The sequence below is a fragment of the Pan paniscus genome, chromosome 6, assembly GCF_029289425.2.
Source record: "Pan paniscus chromosome 6, NHGRI_mPanPan1-v2.0_pri, whole genome shotgun sequence".
Taxonomy (NCBI): domain Eukaryota; kingdom Metazoa; phylum Chordata; class Mammalia; order Primates; family Hominidae; genus Pan; species Pan paniscus.
The window spans coordinates 45158438-45186413 of record NC_073255.2 but is presented as its reverse complement, the minus strand read 5'-3'; the positions used below and the strand labels follow the sequence as shown (position 1 = coordinate 45186413).

General features: G+C 40.7%; 1 protein-coding gene and 1 pseudogene across 9 annotated transcripts in view; both read left to right on the top strand.

Annotated features, from left to right (window-relative positions):
- Positions 1–27976, top strand: part of HECW1 (HECT, C2 and WW domain containing E3 ubiquitin protein ligase 1) — a 445382-nt gene that overhangs the window by 136574 nt on the left and 280832 nt on the right. The window lies entirely within an intron of this gene.
- LOC129398416 (large ribosomal subunit protein eL20-like) lies at positions 376–25763 on the top strand (annotated as a pseudogene).

Below are 27976 nucleotides of genomic sequence, written 5' to 3'. Positions count from 1 at the left end.
GTGCAGAATTCTTAGAGAACACGGCTTTGCAAATGTTCTGCGGCAGTCTCAGGATAGCACGGTATGTCAGCAGATATGGGTCCCGGGCCTGTTTGCTTAGCTATGCTTTCTTAATGCAGGTTCTTGCTTTACACGATTTCGGACAATAACTCAGTATTTTCATGATCACAGCTGAATATACGCCACGGATGGATGTGTATTTTTCTTCCTCTCTTGCAGATTTTTTTTAACCAAAACACACACACACACACACACGTGCACACACACATACACACACACACAGAAATACAAAATAAAAGTGGATTTGGTAGCATTGTATTTGTCTTAAAATTCTGGATAGGGATTATGCTGGGTCACTCTGGTCCACAGCAGCCTCATGAACTACTCTGAATTCGATGACAGACCCTGAAATGAGGGGTCTGTGACACCAGCTCAGCCTGGCTTGGATGTTGTAGACGGGAGCATGGACCAGTCATTCCTTTTCAACTGGGCCACTATTTATTGAGCGCCTACTGTGTACCAGATATAGTCAAAAAATGAGAGATACAGCTGTTAGCAAACAGGTCTCTGGCCTCCTGGAGGTTTTATTCTAGCTGTGAGAAGGAGTGTCAGAAAATGAAGAACCCACACAAGTGTAGAACACAATGTAAAGCCCTAGGAAGTGCTAAGAAGAGAGGACAGGGGAAGGAAGGTGGAGAAGAGAGCGCCAGGAACGTCCTGTGTGTACCTGCCCTGCCTTGTACTTCCGCCTCTGAGTACAATCTAAAAACCCATGCTGTCTCTCTGAACTTGCGTAAAAAAATAGCCCAGAGGTCACCAACTCATGCTCCCTTGCAAGTTTATTTTATTTGGCTGCCGGTGCTTTTTGATTTTTTAGGTTTGATTTTATTAATGATTTTTTAAATAAAAACAGGCAATTTTATGTAAAAATTCAGAATCTTAGCTTCTCTTGAAAAAAATCAAAAGCTCCTACAGTCCTGGGCCCACCCTCTGCTTAGCCACAGAGCTGAATGAGGAGGGCCCTGTTAGGCCGGAGGGCATATGACCTTCAGATCGTCACAGCTCCTACTTAGCTCACCTCCTCTGAAGGCAGCTGTGTTTTAGCCTATTTTGTTGCTGGCCCTACAATCATTCGTTACTTCTCCCAGGGCAGCAATGCTTCCGGTGTCAGGGACCCCACCCCCCTTACTGGATGGGCCCTGTGGATGCTTCCTCCTCTGGCTTTCTCTCCCAGTCATTTTATTGAGGTTTGCCTCTCCTTGAGGGCTGCAAGGGGTGGTGAAGGTGCCAAGCTATCAGAGTCCCAGGCCAAGTCACAGAAGCTGTCTGTCGAAGAATGAGCCCTGTCCTTCTGCAATCCCAGATTCCTTTTGCCTAGCCTAGTGGGACAGGGGACTGAATGTGGATGCACAAAATCTAGTTTCTTTCTTTTTTTCTTTTATTTTTTTGAGATGGAGTCTCACTCTATCACCCAGACTGGAGTGCGATAGCACGGCCTCGGCTCACTGCAACTTCCGCCTCCCAGGTTCAAGCAATTCTCCAGCCTCAGCCTCCTGAGTAGCTGGGATTACCAGTGCCTGCCAACATGCCCAGCTAATTTTTGTATTTTTAATAGAGATGGGGTTTCACCATGTTGGCCAGGCTGGTCTCGAACTCCTGACCTCAGGTGATCCGCCCGCCTTGGCCTCCCAAAGTGCTGAGATTACAGGCGTGAGCCACCATGCCTGGCCACAAAATCTAGTTTCTTTCTACTTATTATACTCACAGGTCTAAATAGCTAAGATGCTTTTGGAGTTACAGGTTCATTACACTCCTGCCTAATTAAAACCCAGCCGATGCTCTGGTTATTTCCTCTTTTCTCCCTTATACAATTCCACCCACAAAGTCCTTCTCAGACTCTTTCTTCCCCAAATGGAATTAGCTGAAGCGCATGTTATTTTGCTCTAGTGACTGTTTATTTATTTCCATGTGGCTGTTCAGAGTAGAATGCTATTACCTGACAGGTAGGTGTAGAAACTCAGCAATCGCAAGAGGCAGTGTCATTCATCCAAGCTGGACCCAGTGCTCTGGGGGGTACATTCCACGGGGTCCTTGGCTTGACTTGTAAGAATCTCAGCATCCAGCAGTATCCTCCTCCTGTCTCTGCTGATTCAACCAATGTTGGTCTAGAATTCACTCCCTTAACACACAGAATATTTCCAAATGTGCATCACTATCAGAACCATACACCTGCGAGCCCTCTACTCAACATATAAGTGTTTCACTTACACTCATCACCCTTCCTTACTCCATGACAGATAATAGGTTTTTCTCTGGGCAATGCCTTCCCCTACTACGTGGGTCTTTCAGTAGCTCACCTCTGAGCATCCTCCCCAGGTTTCTGCCCCCAGTCAGTATCCGTGTCAGTGAGGAGTTGTCTGATGCTCACTCCCAGGGCTTGTGGTTCTTCTGCTGAGAGTGGATCTCTTCATAGCTGTCTTAGGGCCATGTGTACTTACACGCAAGAACTGGCAGCTTTAGCATCACCTGGGAGCTCCAAAAAGTAAACTCCAGAGCCCACTCCAGAAATGCTGAATCAATATCTGCACTTTAATAAGATTTCCAGGTAATTCATGCAGACATTTAAGTTGGGAACACCCTGGCTTATACCATGGCCCAAGCCATGCAGAGGCTTTCACAGCTACCTCTGGGCCCATTGATCCCAGCCTCTCATTAAAAACTCCCTTCACCAATGTACAGATGTCATTTGATCATTGGTTATGAGTTCCCATAGTCATACCCACGCATTTTGTAACCTTCATCATGGATAGTTACACTCTCCATCTATAGGTAAATATCACTAGCAGTTGGCCAGACTATAAAAGATCCTTGGGAGCTAAGTCATTTATTATAAAACACCTAAATGGTTACTGGGGGAAAGTAGTCTTGCAGTGTAGTTTAACAGTAGATGTAGAATGTGGAAAAACTAATTAAAGTCAATAAAAGACAGTTGTTGTTAAATACACTGTTAACCACCAATCGAACAAGACAAAAGTGGTTAAGAGCTGACACGGGAGTCCAGTGGCCAACCTTGGTTAGAGTTCAACTTTGCTTCCAGCTGCGTAACCTTGGAGAAGTTATTTAGCCCAGCCATTTGCAAGTCTGTCTGCTCAGTAAAATCATCTGTGGAGCTTGGACATGGATTTTCAGCTGCTTGGGATTTACCTGGTTCAGTAGCTGGTCAAGGCTCAAACATCCGCACTTTAAAAAAAAAAAAATCCTGGTCATTTTGATGCACAGCCCGTTTCGGGAACCACTGGCAACCTCTTGGAGCCTCTCATTCCTCCTTTCTTGAATGAGGACAGTAACAGAGAAGCCTCCTGAGTTTTTGAGAGAACTGAACGGTAGCATGAAGGGAAGGAAGAGTCCTGCCACATGCCTACACATAGTTGTTGCTCACTTGTTGGTAGTGATGATGACGGTGATGACCATGGTGGTGGTGATGGCGAGGATGCAGGCTCCATTTACACACTCACTGAATAAACTCAAATCTAGCCTCCTTTATTTCTCAAATACAAGCCTTACTTTATGTACACATCTGTTTAGAAGCCCACAAACATAGATTGTCAGAATAAACCCTATTATTTTATTATGGCTGCTGATAGCTCTGTTCTAAGCTTGATTCCACCTTTTAATAACTCTGACTTAGTTTTGTTCCGTGCCTTCAGTTTTCCAAGAGCTTTAAATATATCATCAACTTTGACATTCCCTCCAATGTTAAGAGATGTGCATTGGGAGGCCGAGGAGCAGGGTGGATCACCTGAGGTCAGGAGTTCAAGACCAGCCTGGCCAATATGGTGAAACCCCGTCTCTACTAAAAATACAAAAAAATTAGCCAGGCATTGTGGCAGGTGCCTGTAATCCCAGCTACTGGGGAAGCTGAGGCAGAAGAATCGCTTGAACCTGGAAGGCAGAGGTTGCAGTGAGCCAAGATCATGCCATTGCACTCCAGCCTGGACAACAAGAGTGAAATTCCGTCTCAAAAAAAAAAAAGACAGATATGCAGAGATATCACATGAATACATTCATTTTATAACTGAGGAAACAGGCTTAGAGAAGTGAGGGGCTTGCTTAAAGCTGCCCACTGTACAACCTGGAGTGAGGTTTAGATCTCTGGACTCTGAGTCTGTGCTGACTGCTGGTCTTTCTATCTAAAGCTCATATTAAGGGAAATTTTCCAGGCAAATCTTGATTGACTGGTAATGAATATCCCCAGATTAGATGAACAATTGCCTGGGAAGCGTCTTTGTTTCCTGAGTCAGGCTCCAATTTAGTCTTATCATCAGGTCTTTTCAAATCCCAGGAGACCAAACACAGAAGATCTTTTTTTTCCAGTGGAGAATCAATGACCACTGAGAGTAAAATAATGAAGCCCCACTTAAGTGAAAATAACACAGGTAATTGTTAGAGAGAAGAAATATGGCATGGCCCAGTAACTCTATATTGTAGCACTTGTATTTGCAATTTTTCATGAATTCGTTCAGGTAATTAATTTTATGAAATAATGCCAGGTGGCATGGTTCCACTTTCCCAGCCCTCCTGGAAATATCTGACTTACTAGACAAGCACTTTTACTGGAAAGTTATGTCAAGGAGTTCAGGAGAATGTACTGGAAAACACACAAATCAAACATTAAGTCAATATACAATCTGCTGACACCATACTAGCAGGAACCTCAACAAAAGCCCCTTGCCTCCCCCACCATTGTCAGCAGAGAGTTCAGCCTTCCAGCTTTCTTGGATATGATATACGAAAGTGTATGAGGAGCCAGGAATTTCCTCAGCTGCACCTCAGTTTAATTGCCATCTCTCTTCGCTTCCAGCACTGGTCGTAATGCCCAGAGAGATGGCTACTCTCTACTTTTGAAAACCACAGAACCAACTGTAACTGTATCTATCTAAACTTGTCTTTGCTAGAGTCATTTATACACCCTAACCTTCTTTTATGTCACTAGAAGAAGGGATGTTGAATCACCCCCACTAGGGGCTGCCATCTTGGTTTGCTCCCCTCATCACGTTTTCTATTGTTGACTAAGGATAGCTTTGTCATTCCTTGCTGGGCTGTGCAATAGCTACTTTACACTCAGTCCAGTGATCCATAATTACAAGTTTAGAAGAGGAAACACAATGCCCTAGTGAATTAAGACAATTAGATGTTAGAACACAAACTCTATGTTATTTAAGAATTAGGGCATCAAAAACTTGACAAGTGTGCCCAATGTGATCCAAGGAGCTAACCCAACTATGCTAATACCTCATCTGGAATTCTACTTCCAAGCAAAAGAGTTTGAAATAAAAATAGCTGGAGAGAGTCAAGTACTGTTCCAGGTACTACATTACTTTATTTTGATAACTTCAGTCACTGTTGCATAAAATAAGATTTATTCAGGCCGGGCCTGGTGGCTCATGCCTGTAATCCCAGCACTTTCGGAGGCTGAGGTGGGTGGATCACCTAAGGTCAGGAGTTCGAGACCAGCCTGGCCAACATGGTGAAACCCCCTCTCTACCAAAAATACAAAAATTAGCTGGATATGGTTGCACGCCTGTAATCCCAGCTACTCAGGAGGCTGAGGCAGAAGAATCACTTGAACCCAGGAGGCAGAGGTTGCAGTGAGCCAAGATCACACCACTGCACTCCAGCCTGGGTGACAAGAGTGAAACTCTGTCTAAAAAAAAAAAAAAAACAAAAAAAAACCAAGATTTATTCAATAAATATGTATTTTTCAACAGATTTATTCATAAATATTTGTGACGTGGCTCTTCTGGGCCATGCACTGTGCCAGGTGCAGGAGATGACATGATGAGCCAAGCCAGCCCCAGCTTATTAACAGGCCTCCAGTTTAGTGAAGGAGAAAAGCCATTCCACTCACAGGAAATGTGGATATTCTGAAGGGAAAGAAGACAGCTCTATGAGCATGCATGAGGGAGGAGGGAGGACTTTATTTGGACTGAAGTTAAGGAACTGAAATGTGAGTTGTAGTTAATTAGGTGAGAAGGAAGGATTTCTTTTCCTTATTATAAAAAGTTATGTCATCTGCTTCCAAGAAAATCTGACCTAATTATTTAATATGAAGAGGTATGAAAAATAAAACAAGCTAAAGTTTGTCATGGCTAAAACTGTCCTTTTAATCTTTAAAGTGTGCTGCTCACCATCTCACACACCATCTTCTATTATTGGATAGGTAACTCACGCTCTAGGTCCATAGTAGGCCCTCGTAAATGTTTTGAGATTCTTTAAGGCAAAGAATAATGATTGACTGTTTGCTTTATCATACAATCCAAAATAGTAAATGTGAAAAGTGAGTATGTGGGTTTTGAAACTGTGTTTGTCATTGAAGATCTCATGGAGCACTGTGAAAAGGGAGCATTATAGTTCAAGCCAAGTAAAAACATAGTAAAGATGAACATCGGCTGGGTACGGTGGTTCACACCTGTAATCCCAGCACTTTGGGAGGCCAAGGCGGATGGATCACCTGAGGTCAGGAGTTCGAGACCAGCCTGGCCAACATGGTGAAACCCTGTCGCTACTAAAAATACAAAATTAGCCAGCCGTGGTGGCAGGCGCCTGTAATCCCAGCTACTCGGGAGGCTGAAGCAGGAGAATCGCATGAACCTGGGAGGCAGAGGTTGCAGTGAGCCAAGATTGCGCCACTGCACTCTAGCCTGGGCAAAAAGAGGGAAACTTCATCTCAAAAACAAAAAAGAAGAAAAGAAAAGATGAACATCAAAGTAATTTCTGATTAATAATATCATGGTGAAATACTGGAATAATTAATAAGTAGTACATTAGCTTAATGTGTGCCAAGGGAGTGATAAGATAAGTAAAAGCTACTTCACTAAAAGCAATATTTCCTAGAACAGAACCTGCTATTCTTCATCCCCCTTCTCTGCATCTGGCTTCCCCTCCCCCAACAACCTCCCCCACAAAAAAGAAAGAAAGTAAGGTATATAAACCATGTATTGACAATCACTTATACGATTCTATTTATGCCAAGTAAGACTTAATTTTAACTTGAGAGCTAAGCATTTTAGAATATTGATACAGAAATCAGGAAACAAAAAAGAAAAATGCCCACTCTCTCTCCGTTCCCAAATTAACAGTTAGTGTCACAATGATTGTTATTAGATACTCACTCATCCTTTTCATCATTCATTCATTCATTCTGTGAGCCTTAACTGATTATTGTACTAAGGGCTGTGGGGCCACCTGAATGCACAAGACACAAAGAGATGTTCACACAAATACAGTGTATATGTTAATTAATATTCCAAAGTGAGCTATTAGTAGTTGGTCATGAAAGAGTTCTGTGGTCAAGTAAATTTGGGAAACACCAAGTTAAACAGAATTGATCTGATGTATTTGCTGCAGGACCTCTCTGAGTCTAATATGTGGCAAGAAGGGGATTTTGAAACACAGCATTTATATCACATTTTTCTAACCTATCATCTAGTAACTCATGTTTAGTTGGGTACACTCTGGGAATCACTAACGTAGGCAGTAAAACAGGGTTCTGCCTTCAAGGTAAGAAGGCTGATATTAGTAAGGCAGATTAGGGCCCGAAGCAAGAGGCATGGGGTTTGGGTGGGTCAGATTCCCACTCTGATGGAGGGGTAGCAGCAAACCTCCAGTGGAGAGGAGGTGAAAAACCAAAACCAAGCACCATCCTCTAGACCAAGCAGACTTGATGGGGGATTTATTTTATTTGTGTGGTTAATGTTAACACTATTAATTATTACTAGTAAAAGCAGTGTGTTGAGATGACCCTCAACAGAGTACCAGCAATTTTAGCACAAGGGCTAAAGAGTATAGACTCTCAGCTCAGAGTTTTTAGGTTTGTATCCATGTTTTACCACTGCTGACTTAGATGACTTGAGGCAAGTTATTTTGCCTCTCTATGTCTTAATTTATTCATATGCAATTAGAAATAAGAAGAAGAATAGTGGTATTCAGTGGGATAACATGGGTGAAGCACTCTTCACATTCCTGGCACTTGGCAGGTTTTCATTAAGTGCTCATTAATTATTAAATGCTCATTAGTCTTCCCAATCCTATGAATCTGATATTGTCTTCTCTATTTTATAGATAATAAAATTGAAAATCAGAAAGTTTAATGCGATGTTAGAATTACACAGTAAAGGCCAGGCATGGTGGCTCACGCCTGTAATCTCAGCACTGTGGGAGGCCAAGGCAGGTGGATCACCTGAGGTCATGAGTTTGAGACCAGCCTGGCCAACATGGTGAAACCCTGTCTCTACTAAAAATACAAAAAAATTAGCCGGGTGTGGTGGCACATGGCCTGTAGTCCCAGCTACTCGGGAGGCTAAGGCATGAGAATCGCTTGAACCTGGGAGGCGGAGGTTGCAGTGAGCCGAGATTGTACCACTGCACTTCAGCCTGGGCAAAAGAGTGAGACTCCATCTCAAAAAAATAAAAAATAAAAAAATTAAAAAAAAGAATTACCCATTAAAAAGTAGTGGAGCTAGCATTCAAACCCACATTAGTTTAACCCCAAGCCCCATGTTTTTCTAGTGTAGCGTGCCAATAAAGCGACTGAGAGGCGTATGGATACCAGATTATGGAACTAATTATATATTTCATTTACAGGTAGATCCTGGTCAAGAATGTCTCCAAAACTGGATTAAGCCAGTGTACTTGAATGGGAATATAGACAACCAGGACAGACTTGGAATTTTTTTTAATGTATTGGCCCAGCAAAGCTAGAAATCCTCCACTTTACCTAACAGAAGATAATTAGAATTAAAAATGGCACTAACTGAAAACGTACTTGTTAAATTGCCTGTGCTTATAGAGTTGTTGGCCCTGTCGTTTTTGGTTGGCAAAAAGAGACATATTTTTATTTGTTGGAGCTAACAGAGGCAAATGTCTTGAGTTGGGCAACAGTTACATTGCTGATGGTAGGGAATGGCTTCTGTAGGGTGAAAGCTTGGATAGAAAATCCCTACATCTAGCAGTGGGAAGTGCACCCCAGTTTGTTTTTTTTGTTTTGTTTTGTTTTGTTGTTGTTTTTACCAATTCAACTCTTAGTGAAATATGAATGATCTCTTTTACCTTAGCCCCCAGATATAGGAAAAAGTCAGCACTCTCAAGGAAAACAAAACAAACAATAGTATGCTTCAGTCTGCACTATTCTTCTACAAAAAATGTCCACTTTGGCCAGGAGCAGCAGCTCAACCTGTAATTCCAGCACCTTGGGAGGCGGAGGAGGGGGGATCACCTAAGGTTAGGACTTCGAGACCAGCCTGGCCGACATGGCGAAACCCTGTCTCTACTAAAAATACAAACATTAGCCAGGTGTGGTGGTGCATGCCTGTAGTCCCAGCTACTCGGGAGGCTGAGGCAGGAGAATCACTTGAACTCAGGAGGTGGAGGTTGCAGTGAGCTGAGATCGCACCGCTGCGCTCCAGCCTGGGCAACAGAGTGAGACTCCATCTCCAAAAAAAAAAAAACCATTCAATATATAATTTTTAGCGTTATAAAACATGGAAAGAAGCAAGATAATATGATAAATAAATAGAAAAAATACTATCAACAGAAGCAGGCCCACAGATGGATCAGATACTGGAACTAGCAGAGAAAGACTTTAAAACATCTACTGTAAATATATTCAAGGATGTTCAGAAAAAGATGGCCAGAATGAATAAATAGATGGGGGATTACAACAGAGAAATGGGAGCCATAAAAAAGAAACAAATGAAATTCTAGAGTAAAAATAAACATCTGATGTAAATAATGGATTGAATAGGCTTAACAGCAGAACAGAAACTGAAAGAAAAGATTAGTGAACTTAAAGAATGGTTAATAGAAATTATTCAAACTAAAGCACAGGGAAAAAAAATATTTAAAAACACTTTACCCATCATCAATCAGTGACCTATTAAATGGCCTAAAATGTGAGTTGTTGCAATCCTAGAATAATGAGAGAGAGAATGGGCCAGAAAACATATTTAAAGAAATAACAGCTGAAATATTTGGGATACAATGAGAAAATATCAATCTATAGATTCAAGAATCTCAGTGAATTCTAAGTAGTAGAGACACAAATAAAACCACACCCAGGCACATCACAGTCAAACTTCTGAAAACCAAAGATAAAGAAAATATAAAAGCAACCACAGGAAAAAATGATATGTTGCATATAGAGGAATAATGACAAAAAATTATGGCTGACTTCTTATCAGAACAATGAATGCCTAAAGGCAATGGAAAGGCATCCCCAGTTGAGAAAGAATTTGTGGAGGATGTATACACCATGCTCTGAGGACAGATAATAGAGGGTACAATCTGGTTAAGGGATCAAGACAGGCTTTCTGAAGAAAGAACTATCTGAACTAAGATCAGAAGCGTGAGATGTTAAGTAGGCACCGAGAAGGGAAGATGTTCCTGGTATATGCAAAGCCCCCATTGCAAAAGAAAACACTTCACATGGAAAGACCGAAAAGTGGCAAGATAGGTGCAACACAGGGAGCAAGGAAAAGAGATGAGCCACACTAGCCATTATAGGACACAATATGGATTATTGTTTTCATTCTAAGAGAAATAAGATTTTCAAGTGTTTTAAGCTGTGCAGATCACTTCTGCTGTCATGAAGCAGCAAATTTGTGTTGGAAAAATTCTGGATAAAGTAGAGAGGCACCAGAGTAGCTGAGGAGATACCAGGAGGCCATAGGAGTGGCTCAGGTGAGAAATGATGGTGGCTTGGACTAGTTGATGGTATCTGTGAAGATGGAGAGAGGTGGACAGATGTAAGGTTGATTTAGTGATTTAGTAGATAGAAGTCATAGGACTTAGTCATTGCTTGGATGTGGGAGATGAGGGACACAGGGGTATCAAGACTGACTTGTAGGTTTCATCTAGTTGGGTGGATGAAGGTGCCATTTACTGATGAAGGAAACTGTGAAAAGGAGCAAGAATTATTTATTTTTATTCAACAAGCATTCACATAGTGCCTATTGTGTGCCAAGCACTATTCTAAGAAAGTTTGCAAACATTAACCTCTTTCACAAGAGTGAGAGGTTGGTACAATTTTTGCCCCAGTTTTACAGATGAGGAAATTAAGAAATTAATTAACTTGCCCAAAGCGTTAATTGGTAAATGCTGAAGTAGGATTGGAACCCAGACAGTGTGGCTCCAGGGAACAAGTTCTTGAGCTCTGCACTAGGTTGCTTACAAGGAAGTATAATGAGGATGAGTCGCAGGAGACTGAGGCATTCAAGTGGCCATAGGGACCTGGAACTGAGAAGAGAAGTTACGGCTAGTGACAAATATTTGAAAATTATTGGCATAGGAAAAGTAGTTTGTCTTGATGTAAAGAAATTGCCTTTTTTTCCCCTTAAACAGGAGCCTTATGTCTAGAGCTCCAGTTCTGTTGCTGTGCTGTGCGTAGCATCCCAAGCATGTTCTTTGAAGAGGGCAGAACCTTTTTCCTGAGGAGTATGACTTACATGTCTTCCTCGTCGGATTTGTTCTCTTCTATTTGCTCTTTCTCACATGTTTGCTGCCCCCTAGTGGCCCTTGGAAGCTCTGCCCCAAGTGCAAGGCAGTTTAAACCCTTGGGGGTTAAATGCAGCTGGTGCAGAGTGACCTGGCTGCCCCTGGTAGAGGACCGGGCAGCTTTGAACTCCAGGAACATGTGGCACGGACTCCACCCCAATTACATGGTACCTTCAGTTAAACACACGGGATAAGCACGCCAGCAGGGGACAAACTGGAAAGCGTTTTGTTCTGTGACAGTGATGTTATTTAGCAAGTGGCTACTGACAAAGCGAAAATTCAGATTTCAGTGGTTGCTGAATTTTGGCCATATCAATCATATCTTTATTGTGACAGTAAGGGGCCCATCAATGAGTGCTTCTGTCTCATAACAAAAGAGTAACTGGCAGGTTTTTGCTTTGTTTTGTTTTTTATTTTTTTTCTTTAATTTTTCAGTGTTACTTATTTCTTGCTTAACCAAATTAGTCAGTAAAAAATTACAAACCTGGTCCGGTGCAGTGGTTTATGCCTGTAATCCCAGCTCTGTGTGAAGCCAAGGCAGGAGAATCACTTGAGGCCAGGAGTTCAAGACCAGCCTGAACAGTATGGTGAAACCCCATCTCTACTAAAAACACAAAAATTAGCCAGGCATGGTGGCACACACCTGTAATCCCAGCTACTCGGGAGGCTGAGGCATGAGAATTGCTTGAACCCAGGAGATGGAGGTTGCAGTGAGCTGAGATTGCGCCACTACACTCCAGCCTGGGTGACAGAATGAGACACTGTCTCAAAAAATATATATATATGTATGTGTGCGTGTGTGTGTGTGTGTGTATAACAAACCTAAAGAAATCAATAAATATTGAGGCTACAAGAAAAAAGAAAACAATGGCTGTAATTCATTGAATGATATCTGTATATCAGCCACTTTATAGATTTCATCTAATTTAACATTCACAGCAACTTGCAAGGTATTGATGATATTATTTCACATATGATGAAACTGAGGCTGCAGGGATAAGTCCTGGGCTTTCCCAGGACCCTATAGCTATGGAGGCAGAGATGAGATTCAGACCCAGTCTTCATGATTTTGAAACTATGTTCTTTCCCTTGTGTTATGATGCCTTCAAATGAATCTATAATTACTTACTTAGCAGTTACCTCACAAAAACTAAGCTATGAAAAGTAGTTTTCTCCTCCAAAGAGTCTTCAATGCAGTAATGAGGTTAACATGCGTTCCTAGGGGGAAACAAACTATTAAAAATAATAACTTTACTGTTTAAAATGCCATTTCCTCCTTTGCTTCCTCTAAATAGCTACTATAAAATAGACTGGAGATGTTCTATAAGTAAAGTATACAGCCCTGGGCCACTATCCTTGTCCATTTGCACTTCCACCTTCTCCCCACTTCCTAGTCCCCAGGCCCTCCTGCCATTCAATCACATCCTCAGACTCTTACATGACACATATATGGCTTGATCTGAGTACAAGGAGGTCGCTTCCACCCATTTATGAACAGTCACATCACATGTCTGTTGAAAACAGAAGGCTACACATTTGTATGTAATAGTTATATTTAAAAGAATTGATATCAAAATGACAAGAGTGGTTATGATGGCTAGCAGGATTTTGCATAATTCTTCTTATCTGCATTTCCTGTGATTACTTACCTGTGCGATGAAAAGAATACAGTTCAATTTCCACATTCTAAAGAGAGAAAAATTGTTATTTTTCTCAGAGAGGAAAGAGGAATTTTATTGAAGCATCTAAAAGCTTCAAAACTTCAAAGATTTTTCCCTCTTAAGGACGTAGAGATGGGGGTTTTCATTAACTTATTAAACACAAAAGAATTAAAGAAAATTACAAATATTCTTGTCAGCATAGCACTGCAGAACAAGCCATGGAATTGCTAAAATAATCTGAGCTCTGTTTGTTGTTGTTGTTGTTGTTGTTGTTTGAGATGGAGTCTCACTCTGTCACTCAGGCTGGAGTGCAGTGGTGCCATCTTGGCTCGCTACAACCTCCGCCTCCCAGGTTCAAGCAATTCTCATGCCTCAGCCTCCCGAGTAGCTGGGACTACAGGCGTGTGCCACTATGGCCAGCTAATTTTTATATTTTCAGTAGAGACGGGGTTTCACCATATTGGCCAGGCTGGTCTTGAACTCCTGACCTTGTGATCCGCCCGCCTCAGCCTCCCAAAGTGCTGGGATTACAGGCATAAGCCACTGCTCCTGGCCCTGAGCTCTGTTAATAGGAAGGAAAACATAAGGAGAAATACTAGGGAACAGAGAAGAAGGGAGGGAGGAAGGTGGGAAGGAGACAAAAGGAAGGGAGGGAGGGAGAGAGAGGGGGCCAAAGAAAGAGAAAGAAGAAGAGGCTGCAGGATTTGTTGTATTCTTTCTAGTATTATTATTGTTTTTATTTAAGTTCATGTTTCTCCACTCCTTACCTGTTAATTTTATTATTTACCATTCACAAATCACAAAGTAATGATAAAAATGCACAAATCTCTAATTTTTAAAAATTTTACTTGACAAATAATAACTGTGGGATTATCCCAACAAATAAATATTTGTGGGATGAAATGTTATGTTTTTATATATGTTTATATTGTGGAATGATTCAGACAAGCTTAATGTATCCATCCTCACATAGTTATTTTTTGTGGTGAGAACATTTAAAATCTACTGTTTTTGCAATTTCAAAATATGCAACACCTTATTATTAACTACAGTCACCATACTTTGCAATAGATCTCTAAAACTTATTCTAACTGATGGAAACATTATACCTTTTGACCATCTCCCCATCCCTCCCCCTCCCCCCAGCCTCGGGTGACTACCATTCTACTCTCTGCTTCTGTGAATTTGACTTTTTTAGATTCCACATATAAGTGAGATCATGCAGTATATGTCTTTCTGTGCCTGGCTATGTTGCTTAACATATAACCTGAATATCCTCCACGTTCATCCAGGTTATTGCAAATAACAGAATTTTACTCCTTTTAAAGATTGAATAGTATTCCATTTTCTATGTATACCACACTGACTTTAGCCATAAATCTCTACATTTTGCTTTTATGTTTGTTTTTCTTCAATAGAGCATCTGTATTTTGTAAAAAATAATTACTATTGTCAGCCAGGCGCGGTGGCTCACGCCTGTAATCTCAGCACTTTGGGAGGCCAAGGCGGGCAGGTCACAAGGTCAGGAGACCAAGACCATCCTGGCTAACACAGTGAACCCCGTCTCTACTAAAAATACAAAAAATTAGCCAGGTGTGGTGGCGGGCACCTGTAGTCTCAGTTACTCGGGTGGCTGAGGCAGGAGAATGGCATGAACCCAGGAGGCGGAGCTTGCAGTGAGCCGAGATCGCACCACTGCACTCCAGCCCGGGCGACAGAGTGAGACTCAGTCTCAAAAAAAAAAAAAAAAAAAAAAAAAAAAAAAAAAAAAAAATTGCTATTGTCAAGAAATAGTTCTTGCAGTCTGCTTCCCCTTCTAAAATATCTGAGGATAATTAGTCTAGATGACTTGGAATACTAAATTTGCTCCTCCATTTTTTCTTATTTACCGTGAAAACTTGATAATATGGATGCAAAAGTATATTTTCATATAGTCAAGAAATTAGGAAAACAAAATGGACAGAAAGTAGGTCAGGATGCACTAGCTTCTATCATGGAAACAAACAACCCTCATATTTTAGTGGCTTAAACAGGTGACTATGTTTTGCTCATTGTCCTAGTCTATGGGTCGGGAGGGTAGCTCTGCTCATTCTAGCCGCTCTTGGTCCTGGTGACAGCCACCATCTCTGAGGTTGCCAGTTTCCATCTCAGAGGTAAGGAGAATTCTGGGGTTCTGCACAGCCATTTAAACACCTCAGCATGAAAGCTACACCTACTCTGCTTACAACTCATTGGCCAGAATTGGTCCCATGGCCCTCCTAACCACAGGGGGCCGAGAAGTGTCATCCTGCCTTGTGCTGGGTAGCTGAGAGCAGACAGCCTAAAGAAGAGCACAGATTTTATTACAGAAGCATAAAAAGAGAAGCTATAATATCAGATAACATAAGTTTATGTTGAAATGTATAAAATTGTTCATACTTTGCTATCTTGGCCTACAAAAATGGCAATTTCATAAGGTTCATGCTAATAAGTTTAAAACACCTTTTGTTGTCTTTTTTCTGACACCACTCCTGACACCAAACATCTGGTCTTCCACACTAATTCTCCAGTTCCCTGACACCAACTGGGTATCCAACAATTCAAATCAATTCTGGCACTCACTCCTGGAGTTAGCCCAAATCCTGCAGGTTAAAGGTGCATTCTCACAAGGCTGCTCCCACTTCAGGCATCAGCCAAAAACAGGGTTCCCAGGATTCCCATGCTTTTGCCCAAGCAACTACAAATTTGAAGGTTCCCAAAACTCCACCCTCAGGTTCAATGATCTGCTAGAATGACTTATAAAACACAGGGAAGAACTATACTTACTATGACAGCTTCTCATCAAGGGTACAAATGAACAGCCAGATGAAGAGGAAACTGGCGGGGGTGTGGATTCTGGAGGGTGGGGTGCACCACCCTCCCAGCACCCAGGTGTATTCACCAGCTCGGGAGCACCCCTGGGCCACATCATTTAGGGTTTTTTATGGAGGCTGCATTATGTAGGCATGATTGATTAAATCGCTGGCCATTGATTGTTGGATCAGTCTCTACCCCTTCCCATTCTCCCAAGGTCAAGGGGCAGGCTAAAAATTTCCACCCTCTTGTCACATGGTTGTTTCCTCTGTTGACAGCCCCCCATCCTGAAGCTGTCTAGGGACCTACCAAGAGCTACCTCATTACCATAAACTCTGGTAGGGGTGAAGGGGCTGATTATGAGTAACAAAAGACACTTCTCTCACTCAGGAAGTGTTTTTTTGTTTGTTTTGTTTTGTTTTTTTTTCGTTTTTTGAGACAGAGTCTCACTCTGTCACTCAGGCTGGAGTGCAGTGGTGCGATCTTGGCTCACTGCATCCTCCGCCTCCCGGGTTCAAGCAATTCTCTGCCTCAGCCTCCTGAGTAGCTGGGCTTACAGGCATCTGCCACCACGCCCAGCTAATTTTTTGTATTTTTAGTAGAGACGGGGTTTCACCATCTTGGCCAGGCTGGTCTTGAACTCCCGACTTCATGATCCACCCGCCTCGGCCTCCCAAAGTGCTGGGATTACAGGCATGAGCCACTGTGCCCGGCCTCAGGAAATGTTTTAAGAACTTCTATGCCAGGAACTAGGAACAAATAAAGACCAAATAAAATATATATTTTTATTATATCGCACACCTCCTTCAAGAATAAATGTAAATAAATATCACCTAACAACAGAAAAATTCTCAAACTGGACCAAACTACAAAATTCATCTATATTCTATTTAAAAGAGACAGGTAAAAGGAATGATTAAAAGTAAAGACATAAAAGTAAAATAAATAAATGTCAGCTTAATATGAAATCGAGTGAGATTTGAGGAGGAGAAGTGTTTAATGGGACAAAGTTGATTATTCTATATCGATGAAGTTATAATCTACAGTGACAAAGGACCATGATCCTCTACACTCCTAATAGTATAGAATCGAAATAGGTAAAGCAAAAACTGCTAGAAGTTAGCAGAAATGTATGTAATTGTGTTGGGAGTTTTAATTCATTATTTTGCACATAAAAAAGATAAATAATATTACATAAAATCAAATAATATTTACAATTAAAACTTGTACTGACCATTTTGCCATGAAATAGACTATGTCATCATTGCAAGGATCTATAAAGCATCTATACAATTAGCAATATACTACTGGGGCATGAGAACATCCTCAATAAATTTCAAAAAGGAGAAATTATTGAAGGCACATTTTCTGATCACAATACAATTAGACGTTAATGTTTTTTAAAATTTCAAACATTTTCAGATTGAAAAGTACTATTGGCCAAAGGGGAAATTGAAGCCATAATTTTGACTATTTAGGAAATAACGTCAATATAATAATTATACATTAAAACTTAGCAGATGTGACTAAAATTATTTACAGGGAAAAATTCACAGTTTTGTATGTTTTTATTATTTAAGATGAAAGAAAAGAAAATAACTGTGTTCAAATAAAAAAATATTAGAAAACCCTCAGCCAAAGAAACCTAGCGAAAGAAAAATTAAATAACTAAAATATAAGAAGAAATTAATGAACTAAAAACAAAATATAGTGAAACAGTGGCATTGATAAATAAACCTAAAAATATTTACTTGGGGGACCAAACACTCTGGCATAGCTAATTAAGAGAAAACAAATATTCATGATTAGAATCAGAAAAGGAATATAAAATTATGTATAGTTCAAAGAGAAATATTAATAGAGATTTTTATGTTCAGAATTTTAATAATATATTTGAAAGACTTGATGAGTTAATTTCCTTAGAAAATTACCATACTTAAGAAGTAGAAAATTTCAAAACACTGAAGTTATGAACGTAACTATAAAACTTGCCAGATAATTTTTAATGAAGTTTTCAGAACCTCACCATTTCACAAATGAATACTGATAAACTTTCAAGCAGTACAAAATTCACCTGATAGTTATCACAGACAAATAAAGATAGAACACTTGCCACTTCATATTGGTGCTAGAATCTCTTTAAATTATTAGTAAATCAAAACCAACAACTTATAATTTATGCATTTATTTTAAAATATTCATTGAGTCTCTCTAAAGTGCAAGAGACTCTACTAGGCATCCTGTGTGTGCAGAGGCTCTGCCCTCAGGGTGGTTACTTTCTCCTCGGGGAAACAGACATTTCCAACTCAGCTACAGAATTAGTTACATAAGCCAATGAGATAAATCCTAGAAGGAGACTCGCAGTGTTCTGTAACAGTGTGTGGCAGGGATCCTTACATATGGCTCAGTGGAGAAGGGCTGTAGTTTAGAGATAGGCCACCAAGATTTGAATCAGAGATCTGCAGCCTAGCAGCCTTATTCCCTGTGAAACCTTTAACCTAGAGGCTCTCACCGGGGGTGATTTTGTCCCCCGCAGACATTTGGCAATGTCTGGAGACATGTTTCATTGTCATGACTTGGACATGCTACTGGACCTAGTGGGCAGAGGCCGGGGATGCAGCTGCACATCCCACTGTGCCCTGGACAGCCTCACAGCAAAGCTGTATCTGCCCCAAAATGTTACCAGTGCCAACACTGAGAAACACTCCTCTGTAGGATGATGAATCCCTGGGGGCTCCTGAGAGTCAGATCCACATTTCTAACTGTCCACTGGGCTTTTCCACTTCATGTGCCTCAGGCATGACAAACTCCAAATGTGTCATCTTCTCCTGACCTGTGTTTTGTTGTTGTTGTTGTTGTTTGTTTGTTTGTTTTTTTAACAAGATCTTGCTCTGTCACCCAAGCTGGAGTGCAGTAGTGTGATCACGGCTCACTGCAGCTTCAACCTCCTGGGTTCAAGTGATCCTCCCACCTCAGCCTCCTGAGTAGCTACTGGGACTACCAGTGTGCGCCACCAACCCTTGCTATTTTCTATTTTTTGTAGAGATGGGGTCTTGGTATGTTGCCTAGGCTTATGTTCATTTTTTTAAGTAAACAGTGCCACTCTCTACCCACTCTCTCATGTCAGAGCTCAGAGTGCCATTCTTAATTCATCCTCTCCCTCACCACTGAAATATTTAATAAAGTTCTGACCATCTACCTCTTGACATCTCTGGAAACCATCTACTGCTTTCCTTTGTCAGGCTTCTACTTACTTCTTCAGTTTGCTTGCCATTCATACCCCTTGCCATCTCCTACAACAAGCATGCTGGAAATATTCTCTGTTTTAGTTGTACTGAATACAGCACAGCTGGCATGTGCCATGCTCCTACTGGCCACAGAACCCTCACATATTCTGCTCTTTTTGTCTGCAGCAGTTTGAAGTTGCCCCCGATCCCTTTCCCTGACACACACTTCACTGGATGAGCTGATTCCTCCGGGAGGTTTTCTATGAGACAAGGCCTGGGTGCCCCTCAAATGCACGCCCATGGCATTTCACTAACATAGAATAACACTCTATTGTCGGAACCAGAAAGACACATGTGAAATTCACACTTGAAGCATATTTGGGTTAGGAAGACAGTTTCAATATAGGAGTGAAGGAAGCTGGAGAGGATGATTGGAGTGCTGGAGGAAATAAACAAATTGAAAGGCAAGACCATCCATCTGGGAATACCCCACCACAGAGTCTACAGAATAACCAGGAAGTAGAAAACTGGGGCATTCCTAGAGCCTTTTTAACTGTTGTCAAAAGTCTAACCTGTCTGATAACACACAAGTAGTCTAATGCATGCAAGAATACAAAGCTGGGGGCGGGAAGTGAGGGTAGGGTTACCTCTGAGGAGACAATTGGCAATGTCTGGAGGCATTTTTTGGTTTTTGCAATTGGGTGACTGCTACTGAAATCTGATGTGTAGAAGCTAGAAACCCTGCAATGCATGGGACAACCGGGACAACCGCCATAACAAAGAATTATCTGGCTCAAAATGTAAAACAAGGTTGAGAAGCCGTGCTTTAACTTAATATTTCTCAGCCTCTGTATCTTCATCTCTGAAATAGGAATGTCCACATTAGCATTGTTGTAAGCCCTGTTACTAGAATATAGTAAGTGCTCAATAATTGTTGGATTTTTTTCACTTACATTCTTTTGAAATTCTGTGTGTTATCTGTTGCTTAATAATAAACCATAACAAATCAGCCCTAAAATTTAGTGACTCAAAACAGCAATCATTTAATAGTCTCTCGTGGTTTCTGCCGGTCAGTCATTCAGCAGCAGCTTGGCTGGCGGGTTTAGACTTCGGATCTCTTAGAAGGTTGTAAGTCAGATGTCAGCTGGGGCTGCTGTCATCTGAAGGGTTGACTAGGGCAGGAGGACCCACTTCCAATGTGTCTCACTAGTGTGGCTGGCAAACTAGGGAAACTGTCAGATGGAGGTATCAGCTAGCAACTCGGGCTCTCCACAGGACTGCATGTGCATCCTCAAAGCATGGCAGCTGCCTCTCCACAAACAAGGGAGCCAGGAGACTGAGGTAGAAGCTGCAGTGCCTTTATGACTTAGCCTGAGAAGTCACACATTGTTACTCCTGCTGAATTCTACTGGTCACACTGACAAGCTCTGGTTCAGTGTGGAAGGGCCCTTCATAATGCTGTGAACATCAGGTGGTAAGGATAATTGAGACCATCTCAGGGGCTGGCAAAAACTCTACCAAAACAAACCAAGGTATTAGAAAAAATCAATATAGCATTTGCAGATGTTTAATTATTGAACTAAAAAATTGCACTGATTCAACTTAAATATTATTAGAATTAAAAAGAGTTAAATAATGTGGCAATATACAAAATAAGTATGGTAGATATCAATAGATTTCACTTACACCAGTGATATCAAATTGGAAAATATGAAAGTAAGAAAATCTTAGTTATAAAGTACCTAGAGATAACTTTGAAAGGAAGTATGTGGAAACTCTCTGAAGAAAACCATAAAATTTCACTGAAGGACCTAAAAGATGGGAAGAAATTGAGAGGGACATCATGTGGCTGGATGGAAACACTGAGCTTTAGATAACTTCACTTCTCCACAAATTAATATACAGGTTTAATGCAAATCTAAAAATGTCAAGGAGATAGATTTATATAATTTGATGTACATGTGTTGTATGTATATATATTTCATTCTACAATTCCACAAATTATCTGGAAGACTGAGTGGAAAACTTAACCAAGAAACTTTGGGGAAAGAAGTGTGGATGTATGTACATCCACATTGAACATTAATGTATGTTTAAAAAGTAATTGACAACATCATATGGAATGAGCAAAAACTGGAAATATTCCCTTTGAGAACTGGAACAAGACAAGGATACAACTCTCACCTATTCAACATAGTACTGGAAGTGCTAGCCAAAGCAGTTAGGCAAGAGAAAGAAATGAAAGGGGCATCCAAACAGGAAAAGAAGAAGTCGAACTCTTTCTTCCCTAATTATATGATTCTATACTTAGAAAACCCTAAGGACTCTGTCAAAAGGCTATTAGAACTGATAAACGATTTTAGCAAGGTTGTAGGGTGCAAAATCAATGGACAAAAATCAGTAGCATTTCTATACATGTTCAAACTGAGAGCCAAATTAAGAATGCGATCCAATTTACAATAGATTAAAAAATTGAGATATCTAGGAATACATCTAACCAAAGAAGTGAAAGATTTGTAAAAGGGGAACTACAAAACACTGATAAAATAAATCATGGATGACGGAATCAAATAGAAAAACATCCCATGCTCATGGATTGAAAGAATCAGTATTATTAAAATGGCCATATTTCACAAAGCAATCCACAGATACAACACTATTCTTATCAAACTACCAGTGTCATTTTTTACAGAATTGGAAAAAACTATGCCAAAATTCATATGGAACCAAAAAGAGCTTGAATAGCCAAAGAAATCCTAAGCAAAAAGAACAACACTGGAGGCATCACATTACCTGACTTCAAACTGTGTTATAAGGCTACAGTAACCAAAACAGCACAGTACTGCTACAAAAACAGACCCAGACCAATGCAACAGAGTAGGGCACACAGAAATAAGGCCACCCCCCTACAGTCACGTAATCTCCAACAAAATTGACAAAAATAAACAATAGGGAAAGGAGACCCTAATAAATGATACTGGAAAAACTGGCTAGTCACAAGCAGAAGAATGAAACTGAATCCCTATCTCTCACCATATGCAAAAATTAACTCAAGATGGATTAAAGATTTAAATTCTCAAACTATAAGAATCCTAGAAGAAAACCTAGGAAACACCATTCTGGACATCAGCCTTAGGAAAGAATTTATAAGTCCTCAAAAGCAATTGCAACAAAAACAAAAGTTGACAAGTGGAACCTAGTAAACTAGAGAGCTTCTGCCTGGCAAAAGAAACTATCGACAGAGTGAATAGACAACCTACAGAATGGGAGAAAATATTTGCAAATTATGCATCCAACAAAAGTCTAATATCTAAAATCTCTAAAAACTTAATTGAACAAGCAAAAAACAACCCCATTAAAAAATGGGCAAAAGACACGAACAGACACTTCTCAAAAGAAGACATATAAGCAGCCAGCAAACATATGAAGAAATGCTCCATGTCACTAATCATCAGAGAAATGCAAATCAAAACCAGAATGAGATACCATCTCACATCAGTCAGGATGGCTATTATTAGGGTCAAAAAACAGATGATGGCAAGGCTGTGGAGAAAAGGGAACATTTATACACTGCTGGTGGGAATGTAAATTAGTTCAGCCACTGTGAAGAGCAGTTTGGAGATTTCCAAAAGAACTGAAAACAGAGCTATCGTTTGTCCCAGCAATCCCATCGCTCTGTATATTTCCAAAAGAAAACAAACCGTTATACCAAAAAGACACAGGCAAATGCATGATCATCGCTGCACTATTCACAATAGCAAAGACATGTATTCAACCTAGGTGTCCATCAGTTGTGGACTGAATAAAGAAAATGTGGTACATATACACCGTGGAATACTAGGCAGCCATAAAAAAGAATGAATCATGTCCTTTGCAGCAACATGCATGCAGCGGGAGGCCATTAATACTAAGCAAATTAGTGCAGGAACAGAAAACCAAATACTACATGTTCTTACCTATAAGTGGGAGCTAAACATTGGGTACTCACAGACATAAAGATGGCAACAGTAGAAACTGGGTTCTACTAGAAGGGGGATGGAGGGAGTGGGGCAAGGGTTGAAAAACTAATTGCTGGGTACAATGCTCAGTACCTGGTTGACAGGAACATGTGTACCCCAAACCTCAGAATCACACAATATACCCAAGCAACAAACCTCCACGTGTGCCCCTGAATATAAAAGTTGAAAAAAATAAAGATAAATAAATAAATAGATTGAAATGGTATGAGTGCAGCAACATAATGACAGATTAGTGGAACTATATAAATTGAACAGAAATTGACCCTAATATAAATTTCGTAAATAATAGTGATAGAATAAAAAATATTTGAGTAAAGAATATATTAAACAATAAGTATTACTAATACAATTAGTTAACTACTTTGAAAAAAACTTTAAGATATATTTCCTCTTTTACCCATACCTCAATCCCTGATAGATTTGAGTGAAACATAGAGTATGAAATCATAAAAACTCAAAAGAAAATATGGATAAATAAGTTAGAGACAGAAATCTTTGAAGCCTAAAATAACAGAATGATAACAATGGAAAAGAAATCAGGATATTTGACAATATAAAATGTTGAAGTTTTGTAAGTTAAAAAAATAAGCAAAATAAAAAGATAAGCAAATATTGGGAAATTGTGTCATATTTACAATAACGGTGGATAATTTCCCATTTTCCCTTAATATATGACAGAAGTTGTAAAATATGATTTTTTTTTTTTTTTTGAGATGGAGTCTCTCTGTCACCCAAGCTGGAGTGCGGTGGCACAATCTCGGCTCACTGCAATCTCCACCTCCCGGGTTCAAGCGATTCTCCTACCTCAGCCTCCCGAATAGCTGGGATTGCAGGTCGCACCACCACACGCAGTTAATTTTTGTATTTTTAGTGGAGACGGGGTTTTGCCATGTTGACCAGGCTGGTCTTGAACTCCTGACCTCAGTTGATCCACCCGCCTCGGCCTCCCAAAGTGCTGGAGAAAAGCGCGGGTGGCGGCAGGCACGGAAAGGACGCCATGAAGGCCTCGGGTGCACTAAAAGAGTACAAGGTGGTGGTCTCTCTTTGCCCACCCCCAAATGCCACACACTGCCCCTCTACTGCATGCGAATCTTTGCGCCTAATCATGTCGTCGCCAAGTCCCGCTTCTGGTACTTCGTATCTCAGTTAAAGAAGATGAAGATGCCTTCAGGCTGGATTGTCTACTGTGGACAGGTGTTTGAGAAGGTCCCCCTGCGGGTAAAGAACTTCAGCGTCTGGCTGCTCTATGACTCCCGGAGCTGCGCCCACAACACATACAGGGAATACTGGGACCTGACCACCATGGGCCGGCACCGCACCCAGGCCCACTGCATCCAGATCATGAAGGTGGAGGAGATCGCAGCCAACAAGTGCCGCCGGGCCACCCTTCACCACCAAGAGGCCCAACATCTTCTTTTAGGTGCAGGGTCCTCGCCCCGGGTGTGCCCCAAATAAACTCAGGAACGCCCCGGGGGAGGGAGGGAGAGAGAGAGAGAGAGAGCGAGAGAGAGCGCGCAGTAAAATCCTATTACAAAAATAGACACGAACTATCTCTCCATTTATTGTTTTTATTTGATACACACTTATTGAGCACCTATGGTGTACCAGCCAATGTGATAGATGTGAGTCACACGTGAGGACATGTAAAAACTTTAAAAAGACTGTGAAATCAATGAGAAGATATTTACGCATACTAGAAAACAAACCACAAATTAATGAAAAGTACTGTCATTTTGCCTATCATATTAAAAAAATTAAAAACTGTACAACTCAATGCTGTTGAAGATGTCCTGAGACGGCCACTCAGTGCAGAGGGAAGTGTCCAGGGGTCTCTACGTGTGCTTTGCAGTTTGGTGCTCAGCATCCATGGTATCACTGAGTTATCAGGGTCCTCAGAGAATAACAGAGCAAAGTACTCAGAAATTGGTGCAAGGAATAAGCTATACAGATGTTCATTTGCAGCATTATATATATATTTAAAATAGTGTAAAATTAAGAATATCTTTAAAAATCCAACAAAAAGTTTACTTGAAATCCTATTTAGTAATACCATAATATGGAATAATGTGTAGCCTTTATGAAAGAATTCTCCTAAGATTATTTAATAAAATAAAAATCTCTCATAACATAATGTTACATAAGTAAATCACAATGTTAATGGTATATGCAGCATAGTATTTGTTGGCTGAAAAATACACATGCATGCGTTGAAAATAGAATGGAAGGAAATCTCTAATATAATAATAGTGCTTATCTTGGGGTGATGACGCTTGAGGTGGTTTTTGGTTTTCTCTGAATGCTTCTTAAAAAATTTGTTATAAACTACCTGTAATTAGTAAGCATTGTTTTTATCATAAAAACTGTGAATATGGAAGAAATGGTATTAAGTTTTAGAAAAGTAGGGGTGAGGGAGAGTAATGTAGATGCAAATGCACTAATCACCTCCCCAAATTACGGAGCTGCCTTGAAGCCTGGTCATTAATTCATCCACACTATCTTCCTCCACTATTTACTCACCAAGTAGTCTGTTCTTATGCACACGCACACACACACACACATACTACCCTCCCACCCTCCCCCACTCACTCCCTGCAACAATTTCAGTCATTGTTAATTTGCTGGATAGGTGGCTGTGGGTTTATTCAATCAAATGCTTTACAGAGTTTTGCCAATATCTTGCTAATTGATCCACAGGCCACCTCTGGTGATTTATGGTGTTTTATAGTGTCAGCTCTTATTGAATTTTCTTACTACATTTTTGTGGTTAAAATTGTTTCATACATTGAGATCTATTATAGTGTATGGCATTCAATACTTGTACTGGAAGACAGAGGCAGAGGTTTAAGGAATAAGGAGGTTTAAAGAATCAATTGTGCAGAAGGCCCCTTATCAGATGGCTCAGGTCTGGTTCCTGTTGATGGGGGCCCAGTGGGAAGATGTGACCTTTTCATTTTTTTTCTTGTCTGTGTAAAGGATATCAGAAATGGTAAGAAATGATGTTACCTAACAACTATGCCAGGGACAGTTTATTTTGGATCAATCTAGCAGACTGACTCCTAGCATAGCCTGTTCTTTAGAGTTATTAAAAGGCCAGGGACATTGATTTCCATGTCAAGACTCATAAGCTCTTTGTGTGTGGGGCTCCCCTGAGAATTCCCCTTATGTCCCAGCAAGTAAATAGAGACCTTCAGTGATGCTGGTCCCAGTATGGCATTGATTTTAAAAGGAAAAGTTTCTCACACAGTGGTTTGTAGAATTTAAAAAGAGACTACATTTTAAAAAAATATAGGTAATAAGATACTAGTCAAAATAAAATGCAGGTAGAAATTCACATTACGATTACTTTTAAAAATCATAGCCTGTTCTTTTCCTGTGTTATGTGGAATTCCATCATCTTTATGTCATTATAAATTATGCCTAATCCTGATAAAATGTGCCTTATTTATTTGATGATACTATTTATTTTTGCAAGTTTAAATGCTTTAGGCCAATGCAGTCTTCCCTGTCCACTGGCACACTCCAGGTTTGAAACTAGATCTGAAACTGAAGCTGACTGACGATTTATAGTACGTACAAAATTAGCTCAGCTTTCCTGTCTCCTGAGGAGCAAGTTCTTTATTTGGCACATGCTCCAGCTTCTCTGTTTTCTTAGTTTTACTTTTCCTAAAGTGAAGTCAACCACCTGAACTATACAGAATGCTCTGCAACCCTCCTTCACTCACGGAGCTTAGAAAGTGCGTTCAGCAGAAATACAGGCGTCTCTAATCCCACTTCGCCAGATTATATTTGTACTCAGGAATGTGTTGGATCTTCTCAGTGTTGGCCAGAAGCCTCATTTGGGTTTTCTCTTGGATTTTCAGGATGCTCAGGGCTCTTTGGTCTCCTCCTTTCTCTAGTCCTCCTCTTCTTTCTCCATCTAATGTAAGAACAGATTTTATAATATATGTGAAAGAGAAATCAGTTCATTCATTAGGTAAAATGTGAAGATGAACAAACCTCCCTTATCTCCTCTCCATCCTCCTACTCAGGCAATGGATGACCCTACTTCACACTTTGTTGAGACAATTGCAGGGATCAGAAAAGAGCTTCCACTGACTCCCACTGCCACCTGCCGCCATGACGCTGCCTCCCTGCCTTATATGACAGGAGAACGGCCCGGATGTCCAAGCTTGTGAAACCCACCTTATCTTGTTGTTGTTGTTCTGTTTGGTTTTGTTTTAGGTGTTTAGCAGCCTGAAGCCATGGTTTTTTGTTTCTGTCTGTACTGATAAGCAGATAAGAGGGATGAGGAAGGGGCTTTACTGGCCCAACCAAAAATAGAAACTAAGAACTCATGACTGTATTCTCCGCCATGACTGGGACCCACCTGCACACCAGGCCTTGCCCTTTGCCACCTGCTAGGATGTCTTTCCAGCAGCTTCTCTCTCCCTCAGTTATACCATTTCCGTAGGCATCCACCAGCAATTTCTCCCAGATCTTCTCATCTCCCACTTCCTTCTCCATTTACCACACACTGTCTTCTCCCCTCTTCCAGGAGAACTTCTTCCAAGAAGCATCTGGACTGCCTGAAGTTCCTCCCTACTCCCTCAGTAAAGCTGTTCTTGCTAGAACCACCAAGGATCTCCACTTTGGAAATTCCCCTGGCCCATTTTCAGCCCTCATCTTCTGTGCTGGACACGGTTGACCA